The sequence below is a fragment of the Panthera uncia genome (assembly GCF_023721935.1).
Source record: "Panthera uncia isolate 11264 chromosome C1 unlocalized genomic scaffold, Puncia_PCG_1.0 HiC_scaffold_4, whole genome shotgun sequence".
In the NCBI taxonomy this organism is placed as follows: domain Eukaryota; kingdom Metazoa; phylum Chordata; class Mammalia; order Carnivora; family Felidae; genus Panthera; species Panthera uncia.
In genome coordinates this window covers 24,617,293-24,643,281 of record NW_026057585.1, presented here as the reverse complement: position 1 = coordinate 24,643,281, position 25,989 = coordinate 24,617,293, and positions in this window count along the sequence as shown.

Genomic DNA, 25,989 nt, shown 5'->3' with positions numbered 1-25,989 from the left:
ATGACCCACCTGCTTCTCTCAAAGTCTCCTTCTTCTTATCTAACCCTCTTGTCCTGCCTTCCTATTTGTGACTGAACTCACTATGTTTTAGTTTTGACAATTTTAGCCCACAGGATTAGGGAGGATCTATTTTTCTTATTTCTCCCTTTGCACTATTGTATACAGCAACTAGTGCCTTTTCTGATTTTAGCTCTTAGTGCTCAAAAATGTTGACTGACTGCGTCTCTGAGTTTTGACTAGGGTTCTAAATGGGAAAATTAGACCTTGAGGATTTGGAGTTTAAATAGCCTGGATCCACCAGCTATTGCATTGAGCATCTATCTAAATTAACTTCTCTAGAATCACTGTATAAAATCCATCTAGTAACTACTTGTAGCAAACAATAAATGTAAAATAAAACATCATAAGATAGCAAAAGCCTCATTATTACCTCAAAGACACCTGATAGGAGGGCGTTATTGGCAAGGATAGGTAGGCTGGATGATTTACTGGAGAATAGCCTGCTCATAGGTATATGAGAAACCTATGTTTAATTATTTAAACGCAGACTTATTGAGTCACTGCTGTGAATAAGATGCAAATTTCCTGGTGATTAAAGATACATAATGATGAATCTGACAGTGATCTCATCATCAAGGACCCCCATCTAGAGGAGGGAGGGGGTATATTCATTAGTATAAAAATGTGTACAGTGTGAGAAGTGAAGCCCATTAAATGATAGCAGTTGCCTTGAGGTAAAACAGAAATTCGGGACTGGACAGAATTTAAAATCTCCCCTTAACCTCCCCATCATGTGGCTATCCAGCCTTGACTTAAAAATCACAGGAGATAGGAAGTACGCTGCCTCCCCCAAGGCAGCGTCTTCCAATTTTAGGTCTTAGCGTTCCTATCTGTCTTCCTACGATTTCCACTCCGGATCCTACTTTAATTTACAGGATCCATCCAAGGTTAAATCTAACTTACTCTTCTGACAATTCCCAAAATGTTTGACAACAGTGATGATAATATGGCTAATATTGATTGAGCAAAGAAAACAAAGACATTGTTTAAAGCCTTTATATGTCTTCATTCATGTAAGTTTCACAATAACTCATGAAATAAAAATCATTTTTACTGCCATTTCACAGATGAAGACATGGAGACACAAGGAGCTTTAAGTGACTTGCCCAGTATTGCCCCCCCCCCCCCCGCAATGAGTTCTGGGGCAGAGATTTGAAGCCAGGCATGTGGCTTCAGAGCTTACATTGCCTCCCTTCCTTCCAAGTTATTTTTCAAAAGAAATCTCCCTCATTTTTCTATGGCATGTTTTTAATTCCTGCATTATGCTATTCCCATTAACAAAGGTGTTTTTTTCCCCTATGTAATTTTAACTTTAAAGGTGTAGTTTAAAATTTAAAGACTAATCTTTACATAAGTTGCTTTAGAAAGTTCCACAATGTGTTTAAAATACAAAAGTTTCTCTTTGAAGCTATGATTAACTACATACCATACTTTTGGATGAAGCCAGGGTGCTGATCAATATTTAATAATGATTTCATGGTAAATGGGTGGGTATGCTCATTAGAACAGTGAGAAAAAGATGCATTTTAATGGCGAATTAACAAATGGAGCTGGAGGGCAGGGGATATTTGCTTTAGAGATTTGCTGAAATTTAAAATAAGGTGTCTTAAATATAGCATTCCATGCATTTCTTTTAAATGACAAATTGTGTCCTAGATCTAAAAGTGTTAACCATTATTATGATGGATGTGATCTGAGATGAGGGCTGAACAGCTTAAATAAATTAACATTGTGAAAACATGGCTCAAAACAATTTGGAATGGCTTCAGCTTTTAATTCATTCAGAAACAAGATGTATTTCCTATGTTCTTAAATTCAGTAGCATAATTAAAAGTCTAGAATTTTAAGTAAAACTTTTGGTAAGTCCTCTACTCTTTTTTTTCTCCTTTCTTTTCCATGGAATAAAGTTAGATCTCCTTCAAGATCTCCTTCCCCTTGGCTACAAATTCAACCTTGAAAAAAATCTCCTTAGATCTAAATATCTCCATTGGTCAAAAAAAAAAGTAACTACTGTAATACTGTGGCAAACTGAAAAGAGCACGCTTGATCGGCCATCACTATACAGTACAGTAGCATGTGCTAATTAAACAACAGTTGATCTGAAAACAAAATTCACATTCCATGCTAAACCACAAAGACAGGGAAAGGAGATTTTCGAAGTTTACAGACAACTGAGAGCCTGAATTAGCATCTATTAATTTGCAGATAAGTACAACCTCATTAGAATAGAGAACTCTGAATATAAAAGGAATCTAACTGGCCCTGAGCTGCAACCAGAAAGAAAATAGATCTTCACCCCAAGATCATATTTCTATTTTTAAATGCTGGAGTTTTATAACAGATGTGAAATGAAAGATGATTTACTTTATCTTCATTTTGTTCTAAGTGAAATAAAGTGAATAAATTACTTTCACGTGCTATATTTGTTGTGTCAAAACAAAAAATTAAAACATAGAGATTAACTTTCTAATAGCAAGTCATTCTAGAGATCACTTTTTAAAGTTTATGTTTTATTTTTGAGACAGAGAGAGAAGGAGAGGGAGGGGCAGATAGGGAGAGAGAGAATCCCAAGCAGGCTCCACACTGTCAGTACAGAGCCTGACGTGGCATTTGAACTCATGAACCTTGAGATCATGACGTTAGCAGAAATCGAGAGTTGGAAACTTAACCGACTGAGCCACCGAGAAGCCCCTAGGGATCGTTTTTTTAAATCTAAGCATATATATCTACCAAGATCTTATAATCTGTTATTTTTAGTTATTTTATTTGTGCCAAGCTTATTTTATTTAAAGTACAATTATGGTTATTTTGTTTACAGTCAAATAAGTTTAGAAAGAACTACATGGCTGTTAGTATAATTCAATACAAAGGTTTAAGGACTTTCTGGGTGTCAAGGAAGTACGACATGTCAGAAAGAGTTCAGGGATTATGTGGACTGTGGTTCAAATAATACACTCATGAGTGTGCAGTCTTGGAAAGCCACAATCCTCTGAAGCCTCAGTTTCCTTGTCTGTAAAATAGGGAAAATCACATTAGCATAACATAGCTGTTGGAATAAATGTAAGATGATTCGTCACCTGGTGTTACCAATTTTACATGGTAACTATGCCAGAGGCTGGAATAGAATAAATAGGTGAAGATCTTATTTCATTTATATGGGAAGAAGAGTGAGAGGAGTGAAGAAACATCTTGGTCAAGGAAAATAAGTTGCAACTTCTCTCAGGCCGGAGAAGGTCACCAGTTCTTTCTCACCTCCCTAGCCTCTAACAATGATAGTGTGGAGAAAGAGGCATGGCAGACTTTTGCAGTGAGGGAGCAGGCTCTGGGATAAACCTTCCCTCCAGGCTTCTGGGAAGAAAAGAGGTCAAAGATTGATGAATCCCACTTGGACTCTATTATGGGCTGATCATATCCCTTCAAAATTCATATGTTGAAGCCCTAATTTCTAGTATCTTAGAATGTAACTGTATTTGGAGAGAGGGCCTTTAATAAGTGATTTCAGTTAAAATTAGGGTGGCCCTAACCTAATCTGATTGGTGTCCTGTTAGGACAAGGAAATAAAGACTCACAGTGACACCATGGGTGCATGTGCACAGAAGAAAGACCAGATGAGGACACAGTGGGAAGGCAGCCATCTGTAAGCTAAGGAAAGAAGCCTGGGAACCTCAGAACCAAGCTTTCCAACACTTTGATAGTGGACATCTAGCCTCTAGAGCTGTGAAAAAACAATTTCTGTTGTTCAAGCCACGTAGTGTGTAGTGTAATGTTATGGCAGCCTGCCAAACAAAGACTCCAAGTATTGCTACCTCTCTTCAGCACACTTGAAACTTCACCCACTAGCATAATGCAAAGCAAAATAAATTTGATCCTTGACTCTGACCAATGCATGAGGAAGAGTGGAATGAGAGGGAATGGAGAAATGAAGAAACTGTCTATTAACCTAGGAAGTAAGGGAAGGTCTTCTGGAGGAAATCATGCCTCAATTAAGTCGTGATGGAAGAGTAAGTTTTAGCCCCATCAGTAACTATGGGAATGTCTTTATAGACAGAGCTACCTGAATAAACTCAGAAATAAAGGCAAGAAATAACATGATATTTGACTAACAAAACTATCTGTAATTTGATATTAATAGAGAGTATAGCATGAGACAGGAATGACAGGAGAGCCTGGAAAAAAGTAGAGGCAGTTGCTGTAGGGTTTTCTTCTAAGCTACAGGAGGCTGTATCTGCATTTTCAGCCAGAGGCACAGGTGGTCCAGGTGTCTTAGAGCTCTCTGGCTGCCATATTAGAATGGATTCAGAGTGGGCATGGTTAGAAGAGGATGAGTTAGGCATTTATTGCAATCAGGCGCACTAATGAGGCCTCAGTTGGGCAGTGATGACACCTGTGGACCGGAGGTCATGGATTTCAGCCACGTTTCCAGAGGAGACTGGAGAACCTGCTGATTCACTGGATGTAGTTCAGGAGCTGTGAGGCTGGATCCTGCCACTGACAGAAGAAAATGTTAAAAGGAGAAGTTGCTTCTTATTTTTGGAGCCAATACGCTGAGTTCTCCATTTCTTTCTTTCTTTTCATTTTGTTAAATTAGGTATGTTTTTTCCAGATATTTAAAACTTTATTCTGTCATGTAATATATCCAAATTTCCTTAAACTTTGTCATCTACAACCTTGATAAGCATGCTTTCTAGGTCTTCATTCAAATTATTGAGTGAGAGAAGGCTGCATACACACTGATCTGTTTCATATTGCCTTAGCCCTTTGGAGTTGATACTGATTCAATAGTATAAACTTTTTGGATATAAACCAATTAACTATAGTATTTTCCAGCCCATATTTTCCTTTCCTATCAATGTCTTGATGAAATCCAATTAACTGTGCCTTTGGTAATCCTCTCTTCACCCCACCAACTCCCACCATTCCTGAAAAACCTTAGTAATCTGATGATCTTATTTACAAAAGAAATTGTTCATATACTGTATTATATCTTATAAACAACTGTGAAAAACATTTATGTCTAGTCTATATGTGAAAAGATTGTTAGGAATCATGTCCATTTAAGTAACTATAAACTGATGGAAAGGTATTTATATCTTTATGATTAGCATTTAAACACACATGGCAAGAGTTCCATTTGAAAAAATATCACAACTATCTCTATATGATTAATTCTGTAATTATGTGTGAAGTAGGTTTTCCATTGAATAGGTCAGGACTTCTTAAAAAACAGTCTAGTCTTGTGAACCAATAAAGTACAAAAGTTATTATGCCTTCATTTAGAATGTAATTTTTCTAAAAACCAAATGGCTTATAAATTTATAAAGTAGCAGAAACTAAAACAAACCTATTAATTTCATGTTTTTATTTCAAATTTGTGTACCTACTAGATTCTTTATCACATATGAGAAGATATGTCTTCTTGGGCAAAGAGGTCACTTTAGAACAGTGATTTCCCTTCCATGGGATGTCTCGTAAGGTCTGGAGACATTTTGGTTGTCATGACTGGGTGGAGGTGGTACCGGTACCTGGTGGGTAAAGCCTAGGGATGCTGCCTAACATCCTGTGATGCATACAATACCTTCCAACAATAAAGAACTACCTGACCTACAATGTCAATCTTGTGGATGTTGAGAAACCCCACTTTAGAGGTGCCTGATTATTGTGCACTGCTTTCTGGGGCGTAGCACTAATAACCATATCTATGCTACCATAATATAAATTTTCTTAAAAATAAGTTACTAGAGGTGCCTGGGTGGCTCAGTTGGTTAAGTGTCTGACTGCAGCTCAGGTCATGTTCTTGTGGTTCATGGGTTTGAGCCCTGCATGGGGCTCTGTGCTGACAGCTAGGATCATGAAGCCTGCTTCAGATTCTGTGTCTCCCTCTTTCTCTGCCCCTCCGCCACTCATTCTCTCTCTCTCTCTCTCTGTCTCTCTCTCATAAACATTAAAAAAAAAGTTACTGACCTATAGCCCAAAATACCTGATACCTGATTGCTTTCCAATGGGAATGCCTATTAACTTAAAGGCTGTACTATGGTTTTCTACTAAGCCTTTTTAATTCAGTCTTACAATCATTTTTCTTAAAAATGCTTTAGTATCAATTCGATAAATTCCTCCATCCATTAGTTCTTCTTCAATTGATAATTTAAATTTTCCATTATTATTGTATTGTTAGAACTAACAAAACCCAACTGCTCTAATCCCACCCCAATCTGTGCTTTTTTTTGGCTGTTGTTGTTTTTGTCCAAACTTAGTCCTAAATCAAGTTTCCCAGAAGCAACCCATGGAATGCAGATTCCTGTGCAAATGATTTATTGAGGAAGTGCTCTTTGGAGAAACTAGCAAAGTAGGTGTTGGAAAAGAACAGGGGAAAAGGGAAGTAGCCCAGAAAAGAGGCAATTTCAGGACAAGTGCTGCAGAGGGTTGCCTCTGTGTCTTCTGGTAGTGGCATCTCTGAAGTGGAAGCTATGCATTGGTCACCCTAGTGCAATGGCAGAGAGCTGGGCTCTCGTCTGCCCTCACAGATTGGTCATTAGCTAAGAGCCTCCTTCGTGGTTATGAATTCCCAGCACTCCCACTCTCTGTGCCTGTGGGCAATGCTACTCCCTTGGCATGAGAAGTCCCCTAAAAGAAGAAAGGGAAAACACAGGGAAGGTAGGAGGGAGGTTCCTAAAAATTGTAAGAAGGTACAGGGGAGATCTGGGAGGGCCACTGACAGTGCTTCCTCCATCCTGAAGTAACCATGTGGTGATAAGGCTGACCAACATGGGGGTGTCGAGTACTTTCCCTGTGGGACAGATATCTCTGTAAAGGTTCAGACTCACAAGGGTAATAGTTTCCTAGAAAAGTTAGCTTAAATTTTACTGCATGACTCACTGTCACTTTATAATAATTGCATTTTGTATCCTAGTTTTAATATGAATGTCACATTTCCCATTTCTCTTCTTATATGTTCTTAATCACAATAACCATAACTTCTGTACTTCAGTGGGATTAGCATTCCCCCATGAACTACAACTATTAAATCGTTAACAGTCCCTCTATGATTTTTCTACTTGACTTGTAATGACATGTTAGTAATTTCATCAGAGTTTAGGTATTGTGAAATGTTATAATTTATACTGCTGGGCTTCAAACACAATGCATCGATAAAGCAAACTGTCCACCAAAAATAAAATATTAAATAAGTTAATACCACATGAATTATTCTATATTACTTATTTTTTCATTAAAAATTTTCCTTTTATTGATTGTATAGAAATCATGAAGATATCCTAGATGCTTTTTGTAAGATATACTTCTGATTTTTATGTAAACGCTTCCTTATTGCTCTGACCAGTACTTGCTTCAAATATTACATAAGTCAAAAATTAACTTACAAGCCACGTACATTTCAACTTTGATTCTATCACTTGTAAGAGCTTACATCTGGGAAACATAAAGTGATTGGTTTTTGCAATCATGCAAAGCTCCAAATGGCTAGATTCCAAGTCCACTTCTATTTGAGGCCATAGACAAAAAAGGGTTTTTCTTTTTTACCCAGAGTTCTCTTCTTCTCCATCTCTACTTGGAGACTGAATTGTTCTATCCTGGATTTATCTCTCTTTTATAGAACTTTGCTGAGAGTGAGGAAAAAGAGTAACCGCCACCATTTTGAATTTTCCCTACATTTATTCTTTTTGTTACATCCTTAAGGATACTCTCTGCCTTCTAGGATACCACTGGCTGAGGTTTAAACAATTTTTTTAACAGCAAAAGATTCATCATTTTCTAACTTCTGATATTTGAGACCTTCTGATCACCTTATATTCTAGGGTTTATTATGAGAGCTATCCCAGTACAGGTATCAAATTCTATAATAGGATATAGATTTGGCAGAAAATAGATATCCCAAATCACTGTAGAGTGGACAATAAAGAACTGTTTCTTTTTCCTGGCTCTCTCTTTCTCTCTCCCTGATAACAGTCTGGAGGTAGGAAGTCTAGGGCTAATATGATAGCTTTGTTCCACAAGAATGTACAAGGATCCAACCTCCTCCCATCTTGTTACTCTACTTTATGCTCAAACAATAGTATGTTAGAAAGGAGGAAATGAGGATATATTTTCTCTTTAAAGATAAAAGGGGCAGTTATGTTCACTTACATTCACACCCATTTGTCAATACTTTATCAAATGGCCACACCTAAATTGAAAAGAGGCTGGGAAATGCATTCTTTATTCTGGGCCATACACCAAATTAAACATTCTTTTACTGTGTTAGAAATGGTTCCACATTATGGTTCTTAGAGGACCTTTGTAAGTCCCCACCATGCTATAGCTATACTATAATGATATATAGTTCAATTAAACAGGAATATATAATAATTATAAACTATGCAATTAATCACATGGCTTCTAAATATGTAATACAAAATTTAAGAGAACTCCAAGAATAGATAAATGAATACATCTTCATAATGGGAACAAATACAACCTCATAATGGGAATTGTTTTATTAACAGTTTTACTAAGGATTAACTTATACACAACAAATTGCATGTTTAAAGTGTACAATTTGATGTTTTGATACATATATATTACATGAAATCATCATCACTTTCAAGATAATAACATATCCATTGTCCCCTGAGTTTTCTTTATGCCCCTTACTGCCACCCCCTCCTAGCCATTAGCCACCTAACTCTGTCCAGGCAGTCACTGATCTGCTTTCATTTCCTAGAGTTTTATATGAATGAAAGCATACAACATGCATTTTTAGAAATATGACTCCTTATATTCAATGTGATTATTTTGAGTTTCATCTATATTGTTGCTTACATCAATGAGTTAATTTCACTTTATTGCTGAATAGCTTTTACCTTGGTGTGTTTACCCATTCATCTGTTGCTGGGACTTTGAGTTGTTTTAGTTCTTGGCTATTACAAGTAAAGCTGTTACAAACATTTGCAAACAAGTCTTTGTATGGACATATGCTTTTTTTTCTCTTTAGTAAGTATCTAAAAAATAGAACAGGTGGCTATGTGGTAGGATATATGTTTAACTCTATAAGAAACTAAACAAACAAATGTTTTTCAATTTTACATTCTCACCAGCAATGTAAGAGAGTTCCAGTTCCTCCATATCTTCACTAGTACTTGGTATGTCAGCCTTTTTACTTTTAGTCATTCTAATGAGGGTGTAGTGGGATTTCACCGTGGTTTTAATTTAAATTTCTCCAATGACAAATAATGAATGTTTTTTCAAGTGCTTAGTAGCTAACATATCTCTTCCTTATTGAAGTGCCTGTCCACATTTTTATCCCAATTTTTTTAAGTTGTTTCTTTCTTCGTGAGTTTTGAGAATTCTTCATGTAATGTGAATATAAGTTCTTTATCAGACATCTAATTTGCCAATGTTTTCTCCAAGACTATGTTTTGTTTATTTATCTCTTTAACAGTGTCTTTTAGAGAACATATTTTAATTTTGATGAAATTCAATTTATCAATTTTTTTCTTTCATAGATCTTGCTTTTGGTATGCATCTAAGAAATCATCTACTCTGAAATCACAAAGATTGTCTCGATTTTTTTCTAGAAAGCTTATAGTTTTAGTTTTTACATTTATGTCTAAAATCCATTTTGAGTTCTTTTTTTATATATGATGTGAGGTATAGATTAAACTTCTGCTCCTTCTTCTTGCATATATATTATTCAATATTTCCAGGACCATTTATTGAAAAAACAATTATTTTTTCAACTGAATTGCCTTTCACTGTTGTAAAAAATCAATTGGCTTGATTGTGATTCTATTTCTGATTCTATTTTGTTTTATCAGTCTGTTTGTCTGTCTTGACCCCATCACCATGCTGTCTTTACTAATGTTTGTAGCTTTATAAGTAAATAAACCAGTAAATAAACTTTATAAATACATAAGCTTCAAGATTTTGGATGAGTCTTGTAGTAAATTAGTATAAGTCCTCCAACTTTCTTGTTTTTCAATGTAGTTTTTGGCTTTTCTATTTCCTTTGCTTTTCCATGTAATTTTAAAAATCAGCTTGTCAATTTCTACCAAAAATTCTAGGTTTTTGATTGGGATTGCATTTAATCTATAGATAAATTTAGAGAAAACTAATATCTTAACAATACTAAATCTTTCAATCCATGAAAATAATGTATCTTTTATTCTAGGTCTTTAATATTGCTTAGCAATGTTTTTTTTTAAATGTTTATTTATTTTTGAGAGAGAGAGACAGAGTGCGAGCAGGGGAGGGTCAGAGAAAGAGAGAAACACAGAATCCAAAGTAGGCTCCAAGCTGTCAGCACAAAGCCCAATGAGGGGCTTGAACTCATGAACCACGAGATCATGACCTGAGCTGAAGTCAGACGCTTGACTGACTAAGCCACCCAGGTGCCCCTCTTAGCAAAGTTTCATAATTCTTGTTGAACTTGTCTTTTATAATTTTACACTTAACCCTAAGTATTTAATTTTTAAAAAATCCAAAATGGATATAAATTTTGTCAAGTACATTTTCTGCATCTATTGAGATAGTTGGATCAATTTTCCCTTTTAGTTTGCTAATATGGTAAATTACATCGATTGATTTTCAAATGTTAAACTAACTTCTTATTCCTGGGAGTAATCCAACTTGGTCATGATGTAATATACTTATTATGGATTGTTGGATTCAATATGCTAAAATTTTGTAAGAATGTATCTATAGTCATGAGAGATATTAGTCTTGTTTCTTTCTGTTGTCTCTGTCTGGTTTTGGTATGGGAGTAATGCTGGCCCTTGCAGAATGAGTTGAGAAGTGTTACCTCCTCTTTGATGGTCTTTCAGAGTTTTTGTAGAATCTGTATTATTTCTTCTTTATGTTTGGTAGGATTTACCAGTAAAGACATCTTCAGTTTTCTTTGACAGAAAATTTTTACTAAAAATTCACTTAAAAAATATGTACAGGGCTATTAAATGATTTATTCCTTCTTGAGTGAGTTTGGTAGTTTGTCTCTTTCAAGGAATTTGTCCATGTTGTCTAAGTTGTTGAATTTACTGGCACAAAGCTGTTTGTAATATTCTCTCACTAGCCTTTTAACATCTGTAATGATATCATTTCTCATTTATGATACTGTTAATTTTTGTCTTTTCTCTTTTTTCCTAATCATCTTGAGAAGAAATGTATTAATTTTATTGATTTTATTTAAAAAAAAAACTACCAGTTTTTGGTTTCATTTATTTTCTCTATTGTCTTTTTTCTTCTCTGTTTTATTAATGTGTGCTCTGATCTTTACACTGTCTTCAGCTTACCATGGGGCTCATTTGCCTCCTTTTTTTAGTCTTTTAAGGTGGAACTGAGGTCATTGCTTTTAGACCTTCCTTTTTGCTTAATATAGGCTTATAGTGCTAGAAGTTTCCCTCTTGGTATTACTTTAGCTGTATCTTACAAATTTTGATTTGTTGTTTTTTTCATTTTAATTCAGTTAAAGATATAAGAGTAAAAAGAAAGCAAGGGAGCAATGATAATAGGATTGAGATTAATGATTACTTTGGGGTAATGAGAGGCAAGGTATGAGATAAGGGGACTATTTTCTTTACATATAGGTATTGTAAGGAACTATCTTAAATTAACCAAACAGAAGCAGGGAGGCATGAACAAATCATAATGATGACAGCGTATCATCCAAGAATGTGATTAATCATTAATCATTAATCATCCAAGAATGATTAATCACATTCTATATAATATGGGTGGAACCAAGAACTTCACTGTTAAGCATATATTTTAAAGAAATTCTTGAATATAAAAAAAGAAAGTAAATAGAAGAATGTTCAGAGCACTATTATTCATAATAGCAAGAAAATAGAAACAACTTAAATATCGATAAACAATAGGTATAATATGCTATGTTTACATATGAGAATACTTTATACTAATGAATATACATTGCAGTTATAGAATCCACAATTATGATTTCCTGGAAAAACTGGTAGCTTAAGAATATATGACACCAAGAAGAGTATGACACCATTGATATAAAGTACAAAACTTTGCAAAAAATTGTATATATTTTTGAGCAATTAACTTGTATACAAAGGAAAATAAATTAATGTAAATGATAAACACCATAATTCAGAAGGCTGGTTATCTAGAAGAGAGAGAGAAATGAGAAGAGAAAAGAAAGTCAGAAGGCTTGAACTATATTAATAATAATTTATTTCTTAAACTTGCTGGTGTTTGCTCTATATCAATGGAAGGGCTAGAAGATTATTCCTAAAACCACTTTATCTTTCTACCACTGCCCATTCAAACTTGCACAGGAGAGTTCATTTTTTGGTGATCTTAGGTTAAAATCTAAAGTGAATGGAATGACTTTTTTGGTAACAGATAAAAAATTTTCCAGTTACTTCTAGTCACTAAAAAAGCCTCCCTTTATTAATTGGTATATCTAGGTCAGTGCAGTAATAGAACACTGACTTTATGTGGAGATAAAGTATCTTTCCTCCCCTACCTGGGGCCTGCTTCAGGTTAGCATTTCTGCATGGAGTGAGTGAGATGATCTGGACTTCTCATTGCCTAAAAAGGTACAGGTTCCCTTCTTCCAGAGACCTGGTTGCTTCTGGATTCTGTAGGGTTGAACTGTTCTTGTGGATGGGAAGGAGGGGGGGAAAAGCAATAACTCACTGGAGTAAGACAGCTGCTATGATCTAATGTTGGAATTCCTTGGGCTTGAACTGTGATTGAAGGCCCTGACTTTCTTGAGGCCTTTTTGTGTTTCTGTTGGTTGGAGAGACTGCTCTTCAGTTCCACTACTGGGAATCTTTGACTTTCAATTACCCTGTGTAAAGGAATTCTCTTATCCCCTAGGCATCCGGTGGTACACACCCAGCCTCTTTCAATCCTGCTGTCATGGGCTTTGGTCAGGCTCTCAGGGTCTCTCAACTTCCCAGCTGGTCTCTCTGCCATCACCTTGTCCAGGCTCCAATAATTCCTCCATATTTCCATCAGTGTTAGTGATTGTGCCATTTTTCTATTTCAAATTTGAAGGCCACTTCTTGCTATACAATATTGCCTATACTTTTTAGTATAACATACAGTGACATTCACAACCTACAAAGAATTTAACCTTTCCAATTTTATTTCTTACCCCTCTGTGCCATATACACTCCACTCTAGCCACACCAGCTTCTTACACATTTACTTTCATGAATGCATATGCTTATACATGCTGGGATTTAGTTGTCTTCTATCTTCTGTATTTCACACTTGAACTGCTGCCCTATATAACACACATTCATTAGCATGCTCCTTACCTCAGAAATATATATTCATGCTTCTACATTCTTTGTATCTATCTATCTATCTATCTATCTATCTAATGTATTAATATGATTGATGGTTAGTCTAGGCTCTTAGCCAGTGAGCAATAAGGAGTGTTTCACAAGATGAATAAAAGTGGTACCACTGGAGGTACAGCAAATTTGCCAAGAAACTATACCATGAGGTCTTATATATTTTATGGCACATTCAAAGTAATAGTCAATTAATGAGAAAGCAAAGATCGGCAAAAAGTTAAAGATGAGGAGAAGTACTTTCACCTTATAAAAGGCATCATACAGATCCCTACAGCTTGGGAGGATTTCTCTACTACTGTATGAACAGCATGTGAATAAAATTATGGCTTGAAATTTGTCATGTTTGAGGGCATTTAAAGAGAATTCCATAGCCGGTTTGTGTATGATGCTTGGTATGTCTTTCCATAGGGACCTTACCACAAAGACAGCTCATATTGCTTAATCATTCGTTAGTTCATTCATTTTTTAGAAACATGTACCCTGCACTAAACAGAGGTATACCCGTGTTATCTTACCAATTCTTTAAGGCCCCATTAAAAGTATACAAAGGTCTCTGCAACCTTTGTTCCTGACTAGCCTAGGCAAAGCCAACAATTGCATCTTTTCTATTACCATATCATCTATATATACCTTTCATATAGCACTTACCATATTGAAATGTGTATTTGTGTTTCCCTAAATATATTTTGAGCCCCTTTGAGGCAGGGATCGTGGCTTATTCATCTTGTGTCTCTAACACCTAGCATAGAGCTTGACACATAGCACATGCTTGATAAAGATTTGTTGAAACAAAATAAAATATTTACTATCGTTCTTCATTGAAACTCATAAAATTTGCACTCCCTTCCTCCCCAGACACTTAACCATCTATGTGAAGGGAAAACTTGATTCAGAATAATGAATAGGCAATATTATACTATGTAAAGCTGGCCCTGAAATAAAAGCTTTCTGGCTTCCACTTTTTTCACTCGTCTCAATGGCTGTCATCAGAATCACCTAGGACCTAAATTCTGAATATAATGATAAAGATTTTTCAGCCCTGGTCTTACCTTCCCACTCTGCCATATTGACACAGTTAACTGCTTGTTCTTGCACTCTCTGTCTTGGGAAATTCTTTCCTGTCATGATTTCCTTAATGTTGTTCTGCTCTTTTTCTCCCCCCTAACTCTCTCACTGCTCGTTCCTAGTTTCTTAGTACCTGTCTTCTTACTGTCCTTCATTCTTTGGCATTCTTATCTTCCCATCTATACATGCTTTTCTGGGAAATCATTCCTACTTGGGTTTTAATTATTATGTATATATTGATCACTCCCAAATCCCTTTCTATAGCCTAAATCTCTCTATTGAATTCAGAATTATATAATTACCACTTATCTGTACTTTCAACGAGAACTCCTTCTCCAAGTATAACACCTTCTCCAAGAAACAGACAAACTTCCTATAGTATTTTCTATTACTATTATAGATCTACCAAGGCAGAAATCTGGGAGGCAATGATGAATCCTTGCATCTCCCACATAGGGTCATTCTTACTTGGAAAACCTCCCTCTCTCTACCTTCACATCCATTGCCTCTATGTGCCATAACTTCACTCTCTCCAAGCCCCGGCTCCACCATCTTGCCAGAACAATCCCTCCAAAATGTGAGCTGATGACATCACTCTCCTGTTTGCAGTCTGTTCATGGATCTTTGCTGCAATCATAAAGAAATCCGAATTCCTTGGTACAACATAAAGATTCTTCGTAATTCAGGCCATTTCCTGTCCAGCCTTACCTCTAAGCTTCCTCATATCTTGCTCTAAGTCCCTTCCAAGCTGAAACACTGGTGACTCCTTAAAGTGCTCCCCTCATCTTCTGCCTTTCCAGATGTTGCCTGTCCACTTGGAACATCCTTATCCCACTTGTGTTTCACTTGGCTAAAGTGCCCTTCTAAAGTTCATCAATCATTAACATTTATGCAACACGGATTCATCATGTGTTTGAGACACTGAGCTCCAGAGACAACTGCTGAACAGATTTAGTTTCTTCTCTCATGAAGCTTACATTTTAACAGGGGAGACAGCAATTAAAAAGATAATTATACTAATAAATATGTAATTACAAACTTAGGTGAAGGTCATAAAGAAAAGCAAAGAGTATGCTGAAAAATGGCCACAGTAGAATTTTCTTTTCCACAATAGTTATCACATTGTATTGAAACTGTTTGTCAAGCTCCCTAACTAGGCTATGAGCTCCTTGAGTGCAGGATTTCATTATTATTTCTCTTTATATTTGCACTGCTCAAAAAGGATTTGGGATTTGGGTCCCAGAAGGTGATGTGTAGCTAGCTATTTCTCAAACTAATTAAACCATACTTGTACCTGTTGAAATAAAAGTTGGCAGGGAGTTGGCTGTCTCTGGAAGTGTCATGAATTGTGGCATAGGTGGACAGTCTGTTGCTTATGATTCAATGAGATCAATTCCCATATTTTGGAAGACATGAATGAATTGATCTCTAAGATCTCTTCCAAATATCATGATAAGATAACGACCCGTGGGATTAAATAACTTATAGAAAGGAACTTCTCTTGTATATTTTACTGATACGATGTCTAGGGAAATGCTTCTATTGAGCAAAGCTTTACTCTGTAGGATATGAGATTACTGATGCCTGGTTTTTTAAGCTCCATTTTTAACTTCAGAATAATCCAGAATAGGAGGAGATAGTCCACAGATAGACTCAGGGGTGATGTCTTGGCAAGCTAAATAATAGCTGGAGGGCTTAGCAACTATTATTATTTTTAATGTAATATTTTCTTTGTTAATTATATTTACTCACTTCATGGGTCTCAACCGTGCTTTTACATGATATAAAATATTAGAGCAAAAAAGAGGCAAATTGCAATTTTCTGGGCATACACTGAAGTGCAAAACTAGGTGACATTTAATAAGCCAACTCGTTTTTCTTCCTTTTCTGCTTCCCTCACCATGGAAGCACAGGCCTGCTTTCTGAAACTGACAAGAATTGAACACCCTTTGTTACAGCATGAGATGCCTGATCCTATTCCAAGATTTTCTGTCTTGATGCCATAATACCCACCCCTCTTTTCTTTGAATGGCACTTAACACAATGCATTTGTGACTTGCCATGCTCAGGCATGGAAATGACTATTGCCTGGTGGAGGAAAAAATTACTTTTCAGTGGTTTTTGTTTTTACTTGTTATGGCTCTGAATTTTTCCTGCTTTGCCATGACGGCTAAAATGTGCACAGCATTTCTGTGCCATCCGCAAACATATTTTCAGCATGCCTGTTTTCATGAAGAAAGTGAAGGAAGCATAAGCTTGGCACGACACTAAGTATGGGGTGTGTACATGGGGACCATCTGTTCCACATACACTCTGTTCTGCTCTGACATGCAGTAGAAAAGAAATCTGTGAAATAGGAAGGTGGAGTTTTTAAGGTGTTAACCACCAAATAACTTGGGTAATGGGTTTGGGGGGCACCGCCCTTGCTATTTATCGGGAGCTCCTCCTCCCTGTCAACTTCAACCCCACGTCAGTTAGTCACGGTCAGACCAATATTCACTTATTAGGTCAATACTTCATAAGACAAAAGCTGTCATTATTTTTATGTTGCAATTGGAAGAGGGAGGGATGCAGAGTGCTAGTTAATAACATATTTGTGTTAAAAAAAATGTGTCAGTTAGCCATTAGAGAGAGGTGTGGCTGCTTTTGCTATGCCTTTCCTGGGGTTAGATGCATATACCTGAGACTCTGGAACCCACCATGCTGCAGAGGCAACGCGATCAGTTTCTTTTTGGGGACCGGAATTCTGGGGCAGCTGCCAGATGTCACCAGAAGTGACCACTTCTTCTCACTGATTTCTTCCTATGGAAAATCCAGACTCATTCCGCAAAACTACAGTACTGGCCTCAGCTGGGTTAATGAAGATTTGTGTCCTACTTATCAATAGGAAACATGGTGAGGAGCCAACCCCAGGTATTCCCGAAACTGGTTTCTCTAAGCATTGGCTTAATATTAGTAGTCCCAACTTAATATTTTTGACTCAAATGAGAATCCTCATTCTCCTGGGCTACTTCTTGATCCTGATATAAAAATAGAACTGATGCTCAATGAAAGAAAGAGAGAAAACTGCACCCCCATGAGGATCCTGTGTGATGTAAATGGAGGCATAATGAAAACCTTTTTCCTTTTGTCTTTTGCAGAAAAGGAAGTAGTGGGGCCAAAATCAAACTGACTCTTACCAGGCTCCTTGATCACAGAAATGATGATCTGGTGACTGCATCAGTTTCCCTAGAGAGTCAGTGTTTAGGAAATGAGTAACTGGTGGATTTGCATGAAACAACCCTGAAGCAAGCAAACGTTCGGGCTGTCTTCTGTGGACAGTCAGCTCCACTGTGCTGGACTTGACATTGCAAAACAGCGAATGATGTCTTAACATCTCTGTGAAATAACAGGGCCACTCCCCTGAGATGCCTGGACAGTGTTCTCTTGCCTCATTTGGCAGCTTCCTTTTCTGACTGAGCTGGATTTTTGTTGCATTCCTGAGCCCAACCCACAGCTCTTTTATTGAGGAAAAATATGACTTAAATACAAATAGACAAACAGATAAGTTAGGGTCTGTCCCCAACAACCCATCATCTGGAAAACTGTACTAAACTATTATTATCAAAATCTATTTCTACAATCCTAATGCACATGGAGAACTCACCAAGTAAATGTCAGGGGTGAAGAATGGGCTCTATCAATTGGATTTAATCAACAAGCATTTTTTTTTTCCTTTGGCTAAGAAGGGAACTGGTATGAAATATAACATAAAAAGAGCAAAAAAGCAACTCTTAGCTCAACTAAAAAAAATGTATGTTTTGGAGCAACCTATTATGTATTGGCTGTTAAGGAAAAAAAGTGAAAAATTAAGTTCTTATCTTTAAGTTACCATCTTTTGAATAATCATCTAGTAAGCCAACTTGTGGGATGGCTGAAATGAATGCATTCTCAAGATACTGAGGAAGCAGAGAGGAAAGAACACTGAAGTCTGCCTGGATGAGGGAAGTTTCCAGAGGAAAGAGTGCTGGGTCATGTCAGAAAACGAGAAGTTTGGAGTGGCAGTGTGGTAGGTGAAAGGTAGGTTTTCTTAGGGACCAGTAAATGCCCACCACAGAAAAGATCCAGTGGACTTCAGAGGAAAGCAGGGTTTGGTATGTCTGAAACTCTGGAGGCTGATGATGGGGAGAAAAATGCAACTGACAAGAGATATCCAGTGGCCACACTATACTGGCCTCTCATGACTATTGAAGGCTCATATTCTCCTTACAAACGGAAATAACAAAGATATGTCTCCATGAGGGGATGCTGGTCTGCCTGACTATGTACTCCTTGAGCCCATGGCTTTTCTCTTCTTCATTCAAAGATCTTGGACTGTTGCAAGAAAGCAGAAAGAATAGGAGAACTATGCCCCAATTCCTGTTTCCTCCTCTTCTGACTGCTCCCCCTTGGGAACTAATCCTGAATGGCATTTCAATACTCTGAATTTTACATCAGAGCTTTGTTAAAAAAAAATATTCAGCTGAGTAAATTTGAAAATCTAATTGGCTTTATTCAAAGATTCATGAATCAGGCAGGATCTCATCTAGTAGGTAGAAAGAAGCTCTGAGGAGCTGAACAAAATGGAAGGCTTTTACAGGGAGAAGGGGGGAAAGAGTGGATTGTTTCAGGCAAGGTCACCTTTCTTTAGGGGATGAAAGAAGTGTAGAAAGTGGATTGCCTCACTGGCACTGACCAGGAAATTCGAGACTGATCAGTAAAGATTACATTCCTGGAGGAGCCTGAAACTTCAATTAGGTTAGGAAGTAAGTCTTGGTTTGGTGACATGGGCTTAGCATGAACGACTCCATTTTGGGCCTGTTGTATTTTTTTAACAGTTTCAATATACAGCAACTGTTATTGGGGAGAAGGAGAGATTGCATCTCTTGAGCAAATATCCTTAAGAATGTGAACCCACAGAAAGGGATATCCTAAAGGGTATATTTTAGGTCTGGCTACCAGGAATAATACAGTAATAATAGCTTTCCACAATCAATGCAAAACAGCCTGAGATATTCTCTATCCCTCTTATTAATACCTCTATCTCCTACTATCTACATTAGTGTTTCATCATTTGAGGATTTAGTGAAGGGCACAGATTCAAGACAAAATAAGTTTTTGCATTTCATTTTCCCAGTTGTTGTCTGACTGACATCCGGGATGCAGATCAAGTAAGAGCGAGGGCCTCTCTTTCCCCCTCCTTCCTCTCTGTCAGCCTGCAATCCTATTATCTTTAAAGGAAAAGAAATGATTTCTTTGCCTAGGTACTCATCCTGTACCTCTCCCACATGGGAGAAGTAGACCTTCTATTTTCCAGCAGATTAATGAAGAGGAAGCATCTTGTTCAGCAGGCGTCCATGATTGGAGGTTGGTTGCTGAATGTGCTTATTCACATTTTCACTGTGCTGGCTGGGCTGCCTGCTGTCCCACATTCTGTTTCTATCACTAGTTGCCTTTTGCCTTTAGCTCCTTCATTTGGCTTTATCTGTCTGTTTTAGCTGCTATCTATTTCTCCTGTATATTCAGTATACAGACTGCAAATTGTATTTGTGATGAAGGGAGTTTTCATTTTGATGGTTTTGATTTTATTTCACAACAGAACTAAAGCAAAATAGCCTTTTCTGCACCACCCCCCCCCCTTCCTTTTTGGATTATTGATTCAAACTAATTTCAAAAGTAACCCGTTTGGTGTGATTTAGCCACATCACACATTCTAGCTTATCAGAATTCAAGTCTCATGACTAAATACAATAAAAATGCTCAATATATCCAAACAAGATAGGTTTCGAATTTAGATGAAAACCTTATGGTGTCAATCAAATATACATGACACATGTAACTTAAATTCTTAGCTATTGCAGTGACTCAGAGAAAAGAAATCAAGGACCAAGTTGGTTTCTCCTGACCTCTTCCTGGGGTGAGGTTTCTAAGCCCTATAATTGTATCACTCATGTCTCTATCATGAAATGGAAGAACATAATTTTAATATTCAAACAAAGGCATTGGATCTATGATCTGGAATTATTTAGTAGGTTTCAACAGTCACAGAATATTGCCAGGGTTTCACATGGTTTCACACCATTTCTCTTGATGTGTGAGGTGGGGTTAATCATGTGTTAATATTCAATGAAAATTCACTGGTGGAAAGAAATCTTTACCAATTAATGACTAAGCTAACGATTTCCTAATCTCTACTGCGAATACAAGAAAGCCATGGAAAGAGTGCACAATTAGGCTTACAGGAGAACCTGTAATACTCCAAAGACAAGTTAATTGTATCTTACAGTATGTCTAAATTTTACTGACTATTTGATATTGATGTTTTAAGCTTTTGATATATGGATAACCTTTTCAAAAGCATTTCATCTTTATCACTCTAGAAAATTTTCTTTTGTTCATTCACCAAAGGTATAGACTGTAATCTTAAAGCATCTTTTGTTTCTTTGAATACAGTAAAAACTTAGACATTCACAATTTAGTTCAAGTATTAATGCTTTTATTTTCAAGTAATAAAAGTATTGGAGGATTTGATAGTGACAGATACTATATACTGATGATTTTGGTTACTGAGAATAAGTAGACTGTAATGAGCTTAACCCAGGGACTCTGTGCCATGGTATATCTTGATTTTTCTTTTTGCCTGCTATAAAGTACAATAGAGAGGCTTCTAAAAACTGTAGGTAACAGGGGACTGAGTTAAGGAGGGGGTTATTTTTCAGACATAATTAGGAGCCTGGAAAGCAGGGTGCAGCTGGCATTGGTTGAGGGGTTTGATGATGGTAGAGCCACTGCCTCTGTATATCTCTTGGCCTTCTCCTCATGTGTCAACTCATGGTCACAAAAAAGGGCTGCTGCACTTCTGCTGACCATAATGGTATGTACATTCCATGCAGGGAGGATGGGTGTGGCTGCAGGGCATCTGACTCGGGAGAAGGACTAGGATAAGTGACCAATAGCATCTCTCACAGAATGTGCTCAGCATAATTACAGTGCTAGGTTTTATTTACTCATTTTTAATAATGCCTTAAACAACAGTTTTATGACAGAGAAAGGAGTGGGAGCCATCTAGCTGGTCTTTCATATGTTCCCCTTCTGTGTGCTATATTTGTCAGCATCTCCTATGATGGTTCTTTGGTATCTGGGTTGAGTTTAACTAAACATTCACTAAATTAAGTATAGAAACCAGCACAAGGTGTGCTACGTCGTGCAGCGTGACATGCTGTGACTATTGTCAACTACTGCTGCATGCTACAAACTTCCCAAACTCAGCAGATTAAGACCAGCATCACTTATTCTCAAGTGTTCGGCAGCTGATTAGCCTGGGTTACCTTGGGAGCTCTGCCGTGCCCCAGCCTCTCTCAACCTCCTGCTGGGACCGGCCAGCAATCCCAGCCATATTCTTCCAGGGTGAGAGCTAGGCTCAAGCACCGAGTCCATCACAAAAGCACCCTCAGAACCTCTGCTTGCACCCTGCTTCCTAACATCTACCTGGCTGAAGCAAGCCCCACAGCCAAGTACAGAATTAAGGAGGTTGAGAAATAAATTTACTCACAGAGTGAACGTTTTTGAAGACTAACCTTATCTGCCACAATCTTTCCACCACCTTCAGGCACAATGACTGAAAACTAGTGATTGCTCTGGCATGTCCAGAACAGCATAGGCCTGTTTTCACCAAGTGTTTGAAAAACAATAAGGATTGCTTCATATTCTAACCTTCTATTCTTAATAAATATATATTTTAAACACTGAGGGTGATAACACCTGCTCTCCTGCCCAGAGTCACTATCAGTGTTAATGGAGGGGCACCTGGGTGGCTCAGTCGGTTAAGCATCTGACTCTTGATCTCAGCCCAGGTTCTGATCTCAGGATCATGGGATCGAGCCCCTACCATCTGGCTCTGGGCTGATGGTGCGGAGCCTGCTTGGGATTCTCTCTCTCTGCCCCTTCCCTGTTTGTTTTCTCTCTTTTTCTCCCTCCCTCCCTCCCTCTCTCTCTCTCAAAAATAAATAAACATTTAAAAAATAGAAATAAATAAAATTCTTACTCTCCTATAATCATCAATCTCTTACACAGCCTACACCCCATTATTGCAGTTACAATGACCTGGATCTTTCTAGATCCTTCTTATTGTTTCCTCCTGCAAAGCAGGTCCACTATGCTTGGTAACACATTTCAGGATGTACAGCAACTGAGTGATAATAGTAAGAATAAAACTAATAGATAACAATTATGCAACATTTCAGACGTGTACTACATGGGATAAATGATATTGTTTCCCCCTCGTAATAGGTAAAGGAATAACCACTGTGTACATTTAAGCAACTTGCCTAAGGCCAGTTGGTGGGTTTTATTTACTTAAAACCTAAAAAGAGTCTATAGTTTTTAAGTTCAAGCTAGAAATAAAAGATAATTAATATGTTTTACTGTGTATTGAATAAAAAATATTAGCATGGAGGATGATGGACATGTTCTTTATTATGAATAGATTAACTACATCTGGTACACAATACCACCTACATGACATAAATAAAGGAAAAAATTATCATTGACCTTTGTGGTGCTTCATGAGAAATAGAAATGCCAGTGACGAGGTCTTCAATGTGATCTTGAAAGAAGATGAACAATTTTAGAAAGGAAATATAGCCCAGAAATACTTTCAAAACACTGCAATGCAAATCACAGCACTGGTTCATGCACTCATTTGAGGAGGAGGTGGTCTCTGAAAGATGATGGGATTGACCCGAAGAATTATGATAGAAAGAGTTCACAGTATTAAACTACTTTTGTAAGTGGAGGAGAGACAGAACTCCATTTTCTGGAGAATTGATGTGCACAGTGAGCAGAGTGAATATCATCCATAAAGTCAAGAGGAGCTGAGCTGGTTGAACGGATAGGGCACATATTAAATTGATAGTGATTAATTAGTTTTATGTCACTTTGGCGCTTTTAGACTTGTTCATGGTGTGGTTTTCAATTATTTTAGTATTATTGGAAGAGCCAAGATTAGACCATAGTTATTAGAATTAGATGAGTTACCTTATTTGCAGAGTAGGATAACCTTTGCTATTTTCCTTTCACGTGATCAGTGCCATTTGCAAAGAAAAAAAAGGAGGTGGTGTGAACATATACAAAAGCTTAACAGTGGGCTACATTTTTTTTTTAAAAACAGGATCAGATAAACCATGTGCTTAAGATTCAAAAGGATATTTAAGATAGTTGTTTAAATTCTCATTGTCACTTGCTGTCATTTGTAAGTTAGTCATAATAAGATGCAAAAAGACAAACGGGAACTGGAATCTAAATTTTTGAGAAACAATTAGAAAATGAAAACATTCTGAAATCCTCACATTCAATTCAGAAAATATTTTCCCTGTGAAGTCACACAAGAGACTATGCTTGCAGATCAATCTCTATCTATCTATCCATCTATCTATCTGTCTATCTATCTATCTATCTATCTATCCATCCATCCATCCATCTAAGAGGCTCTTAATGAGACTCTCTGAATTACCACAGGGATCAAATGGAGTATAAAGCTGGAAGCCTTGTTTCTTACCAAGCTTTATTCTATTACATTGTTTGTTGAGGAGTGAGATCAAAAAGGTCAATAATCCTTTGGATGTTATTAGAAAATGTGACAAATAGTATCATGCTCCACATGGACAGAAGGTCCAAGAGACTGTGTGCATATGTGTGTGGGGGGGGTGGGGGAGGGGAGGCAGGAAGAGAGGGAAGGAGAGGAAGGTCCGGCAAGTAACTAGTATGGAAATCCTTCTTTCATAGTAAACTCCTGGTGAAGGACAATTCAATCTCCTGATATGAATTCTATTCCCTGTCACTTCTTCTGAACTCTCATTCCAGTAATTGACCTATTCTCTTCTGTATAGTGAAACTTGTTCCCCTTAACATACAAATAATCTCTCTTATTTTAAAGCAAAATAAAGGCCTGCTGTTGATCTCATGACATATTTTCCTTCTTTTCAGAAACACTTTTCTGGAAAGAGTATTCTCTGCTTCCATGTTTTCATCCAGTGAAAAATGGCTATATGTTTTAGTCATGATGCTTGTTGGTTTCTAAATCCATCTTTTAACATCCTATATAACGTATTTACTATTTTTATTATCTGCCTTTCTCCCATTAGAATGTAAGCTCCAAGAGGGCAAGTACCTTTATTTGTTTTTCTTACTCTTGTATCTGCAGATTATAGAATGGTGCCTGGTGCATAGGATGCTCAAACCAAATCTACTGAATAAGTGATTAAATTAATGAGACGGGAGCTGTAGCCTGTAAGTTGTTATTGCCATTATTGTCTCTCTTTCCCATCTGATGTCCTCTGAGTGGCAAATATCCAATGGCTGGGTTTTTCTCTCATGGGGTGCTTTTGTATGTTCTTTACAGACCCCATTAGAACTCTCTATACTTCACCGTCTGTAGATGTGGATGATGCATTGTCTGGGGAACTGGGCACAATCCTTTATGACAGCTCTAATCTGCCTTCTTCTTAGACATGGGAGTTCATAAACCCTTGCATCTCTCACTCAAGTTAATAAAGGAAAAATAGAATTTTGCTAGAATAAAGACTACTCGGAAAGAAAACTGATGATTAAAAAGAACTGAGAAGTTGTGAGACTAAGTTTATCTTCTAAATATTCAGCTTTAAAACCTATGCGAGTCAGAGTAGAGATAAGCACTCACCTAACTCACAGGCCAGGGAATGAAGGTATTAACATATCTGAAAAAATAATAGGCTACAGAGTTATAGGAATGGAAATACAGGAAAAGTCACATGCAAAATTTGGCAATAAACATCCAAGAGTGAGCAATTTTATTTTCTTCCTTGATCAATGAACATTTTCTACTGAAAGCTTAGTGCCTTTGAAATAAGAATAATACAGTGTAATTTCCTTTTAAGAAGTCAGAGCTTAAAACAAGAGGCATTTCTATGAACATCAGAAACAAACAAGGATAGATTGTGTGGCAGATCAATGAAAGTAAATGGAAATCACATGTGTCATTTCAGGTCTAACAATCCTCCCTTGGTCTTGTCTACTTTTTCTCTCTCTTCCCTCATCTGCCTCACCAGAAGAGGGCTCTGAAATATTGGGAAAGGTAAAAACTTCAGTCTTTGAGTCATACCTTGGAAGCAAGCTAACTGTCCACAAACAGCCACATTACACCCTTTGCTATTGTGGTAAGTCACTTAAATTTTAGAGTTTTTCTTACAGCCCTTAGACAAACCTGGACACAGAAATTGTGACCCTGAAGTGGGGTATTAATGTAACTTAAGATTTGTAACATTGACAGCACTAGTCAGCAAAAAATAGTTGGAAAAGTTGAAAAGAGGGAAACTCACGTTATGCAATGGCGGAACATTTCATACTATCACCTATAATAAGTCAGAAGGCAGACCATGTACTTTCTACACCTGTAACGTGAGATCAGGATTTCTCAAGAGAAGCACAACTGACATTTTAGGCTAGGGAATTCTTTGCTGTGTGGTGGCTGTCCTGTTAATTGTGG